Here is an 11,987-nt window from a genome sequence, read left to right as displayed (position 1 = left end):
ATAGAACTTGGGCCTCATGGTCTGAAATACGTGCCACGCACTGCTATCAAATCTCAATCATTGGTAGATTTTATCAACGATTGGACAGAGCTGCAGGTGCCTGAAGAGAAACCGATAATACATACTGGACTATTCACTTCAACGGGTCTAGGCAATTGGAGGGCTTGGGGGCTGGAGTTGCATTAACTTCCCCTCGAGGTGACAAGTTTTGCTATGTGCTACGGTTGATGTTTCCCTGTACTAACAATGCGGCTGAGTACGAGGCCTTGCTCCATGGTCTTCGGATGGCTAAGGAGATGAGCTTGAGCCGGGTAAGGTGCTTTGGCGACTCAGATTTATTGGCCCAACAAGTGTCAGGCTAGTGGGATTCCAAGGATCCTCTCATGGCGGCTTATCGCCGCGAAGTTGATGCCATTGCTGGACATTTTCAGGGTTACCAAGTAGAGCACATCGATCGCAGGAAGAACGAGGCAGCTGATGCATTAAGCCGGCTGGGCTCTCAGCGAAAGCCGGTGCCGCCTAATACTTTCTTGGACATTTTGCATAACCCTTCTGTTAAGTTGCCCACAGAGGAAGACTTGGCTGTTCCTGAGCCGGAGGCACAGTTGGTGGCGGCTCTCCGCATTACCCCAGACTGGACAGTACCATACTTGGCTTACATGACCCGGGGAGAATTGCCTGAGGATGAAACTTTGGCCAGACAAATAACCCGGCGGTCTAAGTCAATGATAATTATCAATGGCGAGCTACATCATCGCAATGTCACTGGAACTTTCCAGCGTTGTGTTTCACCTGAGGAAGGTCAAGAGATTTTACGTGAAATTCACGAGGGGGATTGTGGCCATCATGCCGGCTCAAAATCCCTTGTGGCCGAGGCTTTTCGTCATGGTTTTTATTGGCTAACGGCTCATGCTGATGCAGAGGATTTGGTCAATAAATGTGACGGTTGCCAGAGGTTCTCGCGGCGGGCTCATGTGCCGGCTCAAGAATTGAGGATGATTCCAATTACTTGGCCATTTGCAGTCTGGGGGCTTGATATGGTTGGGCCATTTAAAAGGTCCAAGGATAAGAAGACCCACCTCTTGGTGGCGGTTGACAAATTCACAAAGTGGGTTGAGGCAGAGCCAGTTAGTAAGTGTGATGCAGCCACAGCGGTTCAGTTCATGAAAAGGGTGATATTTCGCTTTGGCTTTCCACACAGCATTATAACTAACAATGGCACCAATCTGTCTAAGGGCGCCATGGAGGAATTTTGTCAATGAGAGCATATTCGGCTTGATGTTTCATCTGTGGCTCACCCTCAATCCAACGGCCAGGCTGAGAGAGCCAATCAAGAGATCTTAAAGGGCATCAAGCCCCGGCTTTTGGTCCCTTTGCAACGGAAGCCGGGTTATTGGGTGGAGGAGTTACCCTCCGTGTTATGGAGCATCAATACTACTCCTAACAGGTCTACGGGTTACACGCCTTTCTTCATGGTTTATGGAGCGGAGGCGGTCCTCCCTAGTGACATCCGTCATGACTCGCCTCGAGTGGCGGCTTATGTTGAGGCGGATAATGAGCGGGCGCGCCAAGATGCTCTTGACTTGTTGGATGAACAGCGTGATGTGGCAGCGGCTCGCTCGGCGATTTACCAACAAGACCTGCGCCGCTATCACAGCCGCCGGGTTAAGTCCAGAGTCTTCCAGGAAGGTGATCTGGTGCTCCGGCTCATCCAAGATCAAACAGATGCACACAAGTTATCCGCGCCTTGGGAAGGGCCCTTTGTGGTCAGCAAGAACTTGCACAACGGGTCATACTACCTTATCAATGTTCGGGAGCACAGAGATTCACGTAAGTCGGAGGAAGAGACCCGTCGGCCGTGGAACATAGCTCAACTTCAGCCTTATTACACTTGAGCCACCGGCTCTCATAATGTACATATTTCTATATACATGTATATATTATGATAAATAATAAAGCAGGACCTCTGTCCTTTTCTCCTCCAAAGGTAAATGTGTTATTTCCATTACAACATTACATGGTCACTTGGAGGTGGATCCGGTTTATGATCGCATTCGAATCTAGCCGTTAACAATATGGTCACTTGGGGGCCTCCTGTTCAAACATAGGTCGTATTCGAACCAAAGAGAACATAGCTGTCGATACCCACTTGACTGGCAAATTGCCGAGCTCATTGGGAGTTTTTTGATCATATTTGAATCATAGCTCAACCCCCTTTTGGGAACCGACGTGGATCGTATTCGAATCAGCGTCGTTAAACAACTCTTAAGGTCATTCGGGGGCTTCCTGTTCAAACATGGGTCGTATTCCAACCTAAGAGAACATAGCTGTCGGTACTGTCGTGGAATTGTCACGGCAGATGTCCTCGAGCTAGGACTTAGTCGTGAAGCCATTGCTACTAGGAAGCTTGAAGGGGTTAAGTGGGACAAGGAACACGAGGGTTTATACTGGTTCGGCCCCTTACGGTGAAGGTAAAAGCCTACGTCCAGTTTGCGATGGTATTGATTAGGGTTTCGATGACCAGGGAGCTTAACTCCTATGCCTGGCTCTCGATGAGATTGTTCTTGTTCCTAAACCGCTACCGGGTCGTCCCTTTATATAGGGAGGCTGACGCCCAGCAGCTCTCAGAGTCCCGGCCGGCTCATAAGAGTGTCCGGCTCGGACTCTCAACTATCCTTGCCTTACACTACAAGTTCTAACATAATAATGATTGCAACTACGGGCTTTAAGCCGTATCCGGGTCTTAAGCCCATCTTTGGCCCACCGTCTTCAGGCTTGGCGCCGGGCTTCTGGCAATGACCATATTAGTAACCCGGCCCCTCCTGGCGGGTGACTCTAAGGTCTATATCCTCAACATTAGGCCCCAGATTGATTTGAGCCGGCTCATGTCAATCTCCCATTCCTTCGACAGAAAACCTCCGGCTTACAATTGTGTGAAGGCCATAACCCGGCGTGACGTCATCCTCCGGACTCCGGATAATCCGCCATGACGTCATCTTCCATTAAGCCCGTTTTTTACTCCGCCAGATCCGCAACGGATCTTTTTCTTTACTGTCATCCCGAAAATCGAGGCGTTTCGTGGGGAGATAACCACGCCGTGGTCTCCTTGATTCTCGCGCCCACTTATGAGCTCGCCTTATAAATAGGCCGGCCCGACGGGCTCTCAGCCACTTCTCTCTCCTTCATCTTCTTCCTCGCGCCACTGCTCCCCTGCCCGAGTTCTGCTACTGTCGCCGTCATCGCGCCCCCGGTCTTCGTAAACCTTGGCCGCTGCATCACCCTGACTCGGTCCAGACAAACGGCGGCAACCTCCGCTCCTCCTCAGCTCCGGTGAGTCCTCGCCACTCCATTGGGCAGATCCGCACTAGGGCTTCATAGTTCTTCCTCTGTTCTTCGTAGTTCATCGCGGCTCTCAGTAGATTTGAATTTTACTGCCCCTTTTTGATCTTAGCTCTGTATAGATTTACTGCGGTAGACGTTGAAGACCCATTTCTTATGCAAATATCCCTCTTTTTACTGCATAAGAGCCTTGTTCAAGCTCAAGAACCTCCTCTCGTCTGTTTCTAGGTCTAGAAACTTTTCTTTTACCTGACCATTTTGATCCAAATTTTTTACTGCGATGTATGAAACCTGTTTACCACACTTAGTAAAAAACTGCAATCATTGAATCTCGGCGGTTTCCAGTTCCGGTTTAAAGAAAGCACACGCCGTAGAACCTTCCGGCTTAACTGTGATAAGGCCTGTAGACAATCAAATTACTCTCAATCCCTCGGCGGCTTAAATAGCCCGATGCACTTAAATGTATACCATTAGTCCCCTTCATAAGCCGCCACCTTGACATTGAACTGTAGATTTCTTCCGGCTCATAATTAACCCGGACGTTTTTCCTTTTATCATAGACTGCCCACTTTCACCATGCCTCCCAAAGCTCCCAAAGCCTCCATCACTTGCAACTGGATGAGGTCCAATGTCACCAATGAGACCCTAGCGGATTTTGTTAAGTCTGGATATCTGCCCAAGAAAGACATCATGTCCTACCGTGCCCCTGACCCATCAGAAGAGAGACCACAGCCAAAGGACGGGGAGGTAGTGATTTTTGCGGATCATATGAGCCGGGGCTTCGCACCGCCCGGTTCAAAGTTTTTCAGGGACGTTCTGAATTTCTTCGATCTGCGGCCTCAGGACATAGGACCCAACTCAGTGTCCAATATCTGCAACTTCCAAGTGTTCTGCGAGGTTTACCTTGGAGAAGAACCTAGTCTGCTGCTCTTCAGAGAGCTTTTTTACTTGAACCGTCAGAACGAGTGCGCCAATGGGCCAAGTCTAGAACTAGGCGGCATCTCCATTCAGCGGCGAAGAGACTGTCTTTTCCCTTATGCTGAGCCGCTGAGCCACCCAAAGGACTGGAACATGACTTGGTTCTATTGCCAAGACACGTCACCGGCTGATGAAAGTCCGCTGCCCGGCTTTCGCCCATCGCGTCTGGAGTCAACACACCCACTGTCAGACAAACTGACTCCGGCGGAGCGCCAGCCTCTGCTCCCCACTATCAACAAGATCAAGGCTCTCCTGGGCAATGGTCTGAATGGAATCGATCTGGTCCGGGTCTGGATCTCGTGGCGGGTGATCCCATTGAGCCGCCGCCCCGGCTTAATGTGTGAGTACACGGGCCGAAAGGACGACCCTCAGAGACACAGCCGCAATGATCTTCCTGAAGACGTTGCAGAGGAGATGACCAAGGCTCTTTTAAACGAGAGCCTGGCAGACTGCGGAAGGACCGGGTTAGCCCCCTTCTGCAAGACCAACCCAGCCCCAGCGGTAAGCCGCCAATCTGATCATCCTATCTTCTTCTGTATATAACTTTCATCTGAATCGTTTGAAGAAATCATCATTGTATTTTTCAGGCTGACGACAAGTTCTGGCGGGTCAAGTATGACCACGAGGCGGCCAAGAAGGTGAGAAAGGTGAAGAAAGCCGCCAAAAAAGCCGCTCCCCGTAAGAAGGGAAGTAGGCCAACTGCTTCGGAGCTGATGCAACTAAGCGACAGCTCCGAGTCAGAGGTAACCCCTGAACCTGTAAGCTCTTTGTTATGTTTTATTGTTTATCTCTGTCCGCCTTACCAACACTTGTTCATCAACAGGATGACACCGGAGCCAGTAACCCGGTGGTTGAAGAGGTAATGTCACTTTCCTCCGACTCGGAGCCCTTGCCAAGGCTGAAAGTCCGAAGGGTAACCCGGAAAGTAAGCTTTTCACATCCTTTAGCTTATCAAGATCCTCAATTTATTTTGAAGCGACAGGTTCATGAGAGCCGGCGTCACACCCGGACCAACAAGGACACCGACCTCTCCTCCGGGTTACCTGACGCATCAAGGAAGCGCCGAACTGAGGTTATTTCCCACTTGTACCCTTTTCATCCGTTGGCGGGTGTTATACGTCAGCCACTCAATTCTTCTGACTCAAATTATCAGGAGACCTCCCCCTCTTCCGGCGACTCTATGCAGTCAAGTCTGCCGGCTTTCAAGACCGTGCCCGGGTAATGATAACCATCTCACGTTGTACCTTTGCCTTCACTTACCCTATTGTGTTTAATCTTTTTGTCCTTTCAGTGCCCAGGCCAAGATCACCAAGAGGGCGAAGAAGTCCAAGCCGGTCGATGAGCCGGACTTGCCTGAGCCAGAGGCAGCCGCTCAAGAGCCGCCAGCCGCCTCTGCACCTGAAGCCGCTGCCCCAACTACCAAGGCAACTACAGAAGCTTCTGTTAACCCGGAGGCCTCCAGCTCAGCTCCACCAGCAGACGACCGGACGTGGTAATCACCGGACGGAGTTCGTTGAGCCGGGGAGACCTACCGTGCTGGCCAAGTGCTCCGCTAAGGGGGAGTTGCTGCAGCCCCACCGGGTGAACCTGGACCTCTCCGACTACGCCAACCTGAGCATTGGAGAGCTCGTCTCTGGCTACATCAGCCAAGTGCACAAGAGCCGGGACGCAGAGGTTGCCATGGTGAACCAGATCCAGCAGAAATCTGAGGTATCATTCTGCTGTCCTCTTACTTACTGCATAGTTACCTTTACCATGCTAGCCCCCAAGTCGACGACTTATGATTGAATATGTTGTAGACTTAGGTTCCGGCTTACTCAATTGAGCCGGCAGTTTGTAGATAGATACATTCAATATGCATTAGCCCCCAAGTGCCAAGTGTCTTTGCTTGGAAAGCGCTTGGGACTTTACATTTGCATAGTAACTGTTCATGCCATAACCCGGAAATCTATACAGGTTGCTGGCAAGAAGCTTGAGGCTGACCTTGCCGATCTCAAGAACCGGCTTAAGATGCAAGAGATGGAGACCCGGAAGGCAAACGCCAAGTTTGTATCCAGCATCGCCGCGCAAGAGAAGCGGAAGACAGAGTTTGACGCTGAGCGGAAGGCATGGCCCGAAGAAAAGGCCGCATTGGTGAACCGGGCTGAACAGGCGGAGAAGACTCTCGCCGAGAAGACCGCCGAGCTCTCCGGCCTAAAGCGCCAGGTGTCCCAGATGGTGGCCGCCATCTTCGGTAAGTCGCCTCACCGGTTTCATCAAGTTTAGAATTTTTATATCTCATAATTCATCCTTGTCGGCGGCTTATCTGATTCTGTTAAACAGGTCCCAGAAGTGCCAACCTGAATCAGAGTGTGGTGACCAAACTGAAGGCCGTATACACCCTGGTGGAGCAACTCTACACCGGGTCACAACGTGCCCTGGCTGTGGTGGCCCTCTCCAACGAGGTGCCGACTCACCTAGCAGAAGTCCTTCGCCGGCTCACCGTTCTGCCTCAACGGATCCAAGAGCTGCGACGGGCCTCTGCAAGAGCCGGAGCGATCGCTGCGCTGAGTCGGGCCAAGGCGTTCTTGCCAGAGATAGACCCGGCGGACATCGCCCTCGGCTACCCAAGTCTGAAGGAAGACGGCACCGCCTTTGATCAGAAGGACTTCGCAGCTTGCGTGAAGGCCGTACGCCTGGTGGCCACTCTCATTGGCAACGATACAGATCTAACCAAGTATCAGCCGGGCTACGACGCAGAAAATCAGAGGATCCCTACTCCGCGCTATGAAGCCCTCAACTTGATCCCGCCGGCTCGTCAGCACACTTTCGCCCCAGAGATTGACCCGGCCAGGTTAATTGACGAGGAAGCCCAATTCGAAGCTCTCAGCGGCATCGACTGGAAGTCATCAACTTTCCAGGTCTTGGGATCAGCCGGAGGAGAAGAGAGGAACGAGCCGGAGACCTCAACTCAGCAAGCGTTCTAACTCAGCTGGCGGCTTATCAATCAATGCCTCACCTTTTTGGACTCAATGAGTCTTTGTAATAGAGTAGGACCAACAGTTTATCTTTGCCGTGCCATCGTGCACGCCTTGAATGTTAAAGTCTGATGAAGTTGTTTCCTTTATGTTTCTCCGGGTCATAATCAATCCTTTGCTTTCCTTAATCTCAAAATAGTTGCTGTTAACCATCCTGCATAGAAGGGCAAATCACAAGTCTCGAGGCGGCTTAGCGCCCTGAGAATCATAAGTTTTAGATATATAACCCGGAATATGAATAAAAAAGGACTAGTCTTCAATTATATCCTTAATACAGCCGTAAGAACATACTTAGCGGCCTGCAAGCATACTTCCGTTTTACCGAAATTCCGGTTTACCTGTCTTAATAACACCCATTGTGTTCAGCTAACACTATAAACCAAAGTTAAGCCGGCAAAGTGAGACCCGGCCGTACACACGTTGAAATAATCAGACAAAACTGACTATAAAGCAGAAGAACTTAGGGGCTTCCGGTTCGAATACGACCAGAGACCCGGCCCAAAGGGGTTATGCTAAGATTCGAATACGATCATATAGCCCCCAGTGGGTGTGGCGATGCCAATCAAGAGGGTACCGACAGCTATGTTCTCTTTGGTTCGAATACGACCCATTTTTGAACAGGAAGCCCCCAAGTGATTTTAAGAATTGTTTAACGACGCTGATTCGAATACGATCCACGTCGGTTCTCAAAGGGGTTAAACTAAGATTCAAATATGATCAAAGAAAACTCCCCAATGAGCTCGGCACTTTGCCAATCAAATGGGTATCGACAGCTATGTTCTCTTTGGTTCGAATACGACCCATGTTTGAACAGGAAGCCCCCAAGTGACCTTATTGCTTACGGCTACATTCGTATACGATCATAATCCGGACCTCCTTCAAGTCATCATGTAATCTTGCAATGAAAACAACACGTGCATATTTGGAGGAGAAAAAAGGACAGAGGTCCTGCTTTATTGCTTATCATAATATATACATGGCCGAGCGAAATATGTACATCACGAGAGCCGGTGGCTCAAGTGTAGTAAGGCCGAAGCAGAGCTATGTTCCACGGCCGACGGGTCTCTTCCTCCGACTTACGGGAATCTTTATGCTCCCGAATGTCAATGAGGTAATATGACCCGTTGTGCAAATTCTTGCTGACCACAAAGGGCCCTTCCCAAGGCGGGGATAGCTTGTGCGCGTCTGTTTGATCTTGGACGAGCCGGAGCACAAGATCGCCTTCCTGGAAGACCCGGGATTTAACCCGGCGACTATGATAACGGCGCAGGTCTTGTTGGTAAATCGCGGAGCGAGCTGCGGCCACATCACGTTGTTCGTCCAATAAGTCAAGAGCATCTTGGCGCGCCTGTTCATTGTCCGCCTCAACATAAGCCGCCACTCGAGGTGAGTCATGACAGATGTCACTGGGGAGGACGGCCTCTGCCCCATAAACCATGAAGAAAGGCGTGAAGCCTGTAGACCTGTTAGGAGTAGTGTTGATGCTCCATAACACGGAGGGCAACTCCTCCACCCAACAACCCGGCGTCCGTTGCAAAGGGACCAAAAGCCGGGGCTTGATGCCCTTCAGGATCTCCTGATTAGCTCTCTCAGCTTGACCATTAGATTGAGGATGAGCAACTGAGGAGACATCAAGTCGGATATGCTCTCGTTGACAAAACTCTTCCATGGCACCTTTGGATAGATTGGTGCCATTGTCAGTTATAATGCTATGCGGAAAGCCAAAGCGGAAAATCACCTTTTTCATAAATTGAACCGTTGTGGCTGCATCGCACTTGCTAACTGGCTCAGCTTCCACCCACTTTGTGAATTTGTCAACTGCCACCAAAAGGTGGGTCTTCTTGTCCTTGGATCGTTTGAAAGGCCCAACCATATCAAGCCCCCAGACCGCAAAGGGCCAAGTAATTGGGATCATCCTCAGCTCCTGAGCCGGCACATGAGCCCGTCGTGAGAACCTCTGGCAACCATCACACTTACTGACCAAGTCCTCTGCATCAGCATGAGCCGTCAACCAATAAAAACCATGACGAAAAGCCTTGGCCACAAGGGACTTTGAGCCGGCGTGATGGCCACAATCCCCTTCATGGATCTCACGCAAGATTTCTTGACCTTCCTCAGGGGAGACACAACGCTGAAACGCCCCTGTAACACTGCGATGATGCAACTCGCCATCGATAACGATCATTGACTTAGCCCGCCGGGTTATTTGCCTGGCTAAAGTTTCATCCTCAGGCAACTCGCCCCGGGTCATGTAAGCCAGATACGACATTGTCCAGTCTGGTATGATATGGAGAGCCGCCACCAGTCGTGCCTCCGGGTCAGGGACAGCCAAATCTTCCTCTGTAGGCAACTTAACAGAAGGGCTATACAGGACGTCCAGGAAAGTGTTAGGCGGCACCGGTTTTCGCTGAGAGCCCAGCCGGCTTAAAGCATCCGCCGCCTCGTTCTTCCTGCGATCGATGTGTTCCACTTGGTAACCCTGAAAGTGCCCAGCAATGGCATCAACCTCGCAGCGATAAGCCGCCATGAGAGGGTCCTTGGAATCCCACTTTCCTGATACTTGTTGAGCCACCAAGTCTGAGTCGCCAAAGCACCTTACCCGGCTTAAGCTCATCTCCTTAGCCATCCGAAGACCATGGAGCAAGGCCTCGTACTCAGCCGCATTGTTAGTGCAAGGAAACAGCAACTGTAGCACATAATGGAACTTGTCACCTTTAGGGGAAGCCAACACGACTCCAGCCCCCGAGCCCTCCAACTGCCTGGACCCATCAAAGTGGATAGTCCAATATGTGTTATCCGGCTTCTGCTCGGGCACTTGTGACTCTGTCCAGTCATTGATGAAATCCACCAAGGCCTGAGATTTAACAGCAGTGCGTGGCACGTACTTGAGACCATGAGGTCCAAGCTCTATAGCCCACTTAGCTACTCTCCCTGTGGCCTCTCTGTTTTGAATGATATCACCAAGAGGGGCAGAACTGACCACAGTGATGGGATGACCCTGAAAATAATGCTTAAGTTTCCGGCTCGCCATGAACACACCATAAACAAGCTTCTGCCAATGCGGATATCGCTGCTTGGACTCAATGAGTACTTCGCTGACATAATAAACCGGCCGCTGAACCGGATGCTCCTTACCCTCCTCCTTGCGCTCCACCACCATAGCCACACTGACGGCTCGTGTGTTTGCCGCCACATATAATAATAAGGGCTCCTTATCAACCGGAGCAGCAAGGACTGGAGGCTCTGCCAGCTGCTTCTTCAAATCCTCAAAGGCAGTATTGGCTGCATCATTCCAGACAAAGTTATCGGTTTTCTTCATCAACTGATATAGCGGCATGGCCTTCTCACCCAGACGGCTTATGAACCGGCTTAAAGCAGCGATGCGACCCGCCAAGCGCTGAACGTCATTTATACACGCCGGCTTAGCCAGGGAGGTGATGGCCATGATCTTCTCCGGGTTAGCTTCAATGCCTCTGTCAGAAACCAAAAAACCCAAGAGTTTGCCTGCAGGAACACCAAAGACACACTTGGCTGGGTTAAGCATCATCTTGTAGACCCGGAGATTATCAAAGGTTTCTCTCAAATCATCTATCAGGGTTTCCTCCTTTATGGATTTAACCACAATGTCGTCCACATAAGCATGAACATTACGCCCAATCTGTTTATGAAGACAGTTCTGCACGCAACGCTGATAAGTCGCCTGTGCACACTTAAGTCCAAAGGGCATGGATACATAGCAGAAGGCTCCACAGGGAGTGATGAACGCCGTCTTCTCCTGGTCCTTAACTGCCATTTTAATCTGATGATATCCGGAATAAGCATCCAGGAAACTTAAGCGCGCACAACCGGCCGTAGCATCAATAATTTGATCAATACGGGGAAGGGCAAAAGGATCAGCCGGACACGCCTTATTTAAGTCCGTGTAGTCCACACACATCCGCCAGGTGCCGTTCTTCTTGAGTACGAGCACCGGGTTAGCTAACCATTCTGGGTGAAAGACTTCAACAATAAACCCGGCCGCCAAGAGCCAGGCCACTTCTTCACCAATAGCTTTCCGCCTCTCTGCATTAAACCGCCGAAGGAACTGCCTGACCGGCTTAAATTTCGGATCAACATTGAGAGTGTGCTCAGCGAGTTCTCTAGGTACACCTGGCATGTCAGAAGATTTCCATGCGAAGATGTCCCTATTCTCACGGATGAACTCGATGAGCGCGCTTTCCTATTTTGGATCCAGATTGGCACTGATGCTAAACTGCTGAGATGAATCTCCTGGAACAAAATCAACAAGCTTAGTTTCATCAGCCGACTTAAATTTCATCGCCGGCTCATTCTCCGTAGTTGGCTTTTTCAGAGAGGTCATGTCTGTTGGGTCAACATTATCTTTGTAAAACTTCAACTCTTCTGTAGCGCAAACAGATTCTGCATAAGCCGCATCGCCTTCCTCACACTCCAGAGCCACCTTCCGGCTGCCGTGAACCGTAATGATCCCATTGTGACCCGGCATCTTGAGTTGTAAGTACACATAACACGGCCGTGCCATGAACTTGGCGTAAGCCGGCTGTCCACATATAGCATGGTATGGGCTTCTTATCTTGACCACCTCAAAGGTCAATTTCTCCACCCTGTAGTTGTTCTCATCTCCAAAGGCCACTT

This window comes from Triticum aestivum, chromosome 2D (genome assembly GCF_018294505.1).
Source record: "Triticum aestivum cultivar Chinese Spring chromosome 2D, IWGSC CS RefSeq v2.1, whole genome shotgun sequence".
NCBI lineage: Eukaryota > Viridiplantae > Streptophyta > Magnoliopsida > Poales > Poaceae > Triticum > Triticum aestivum.
This window is presented reverse-complemented; position numbering follows the sequence as displayed.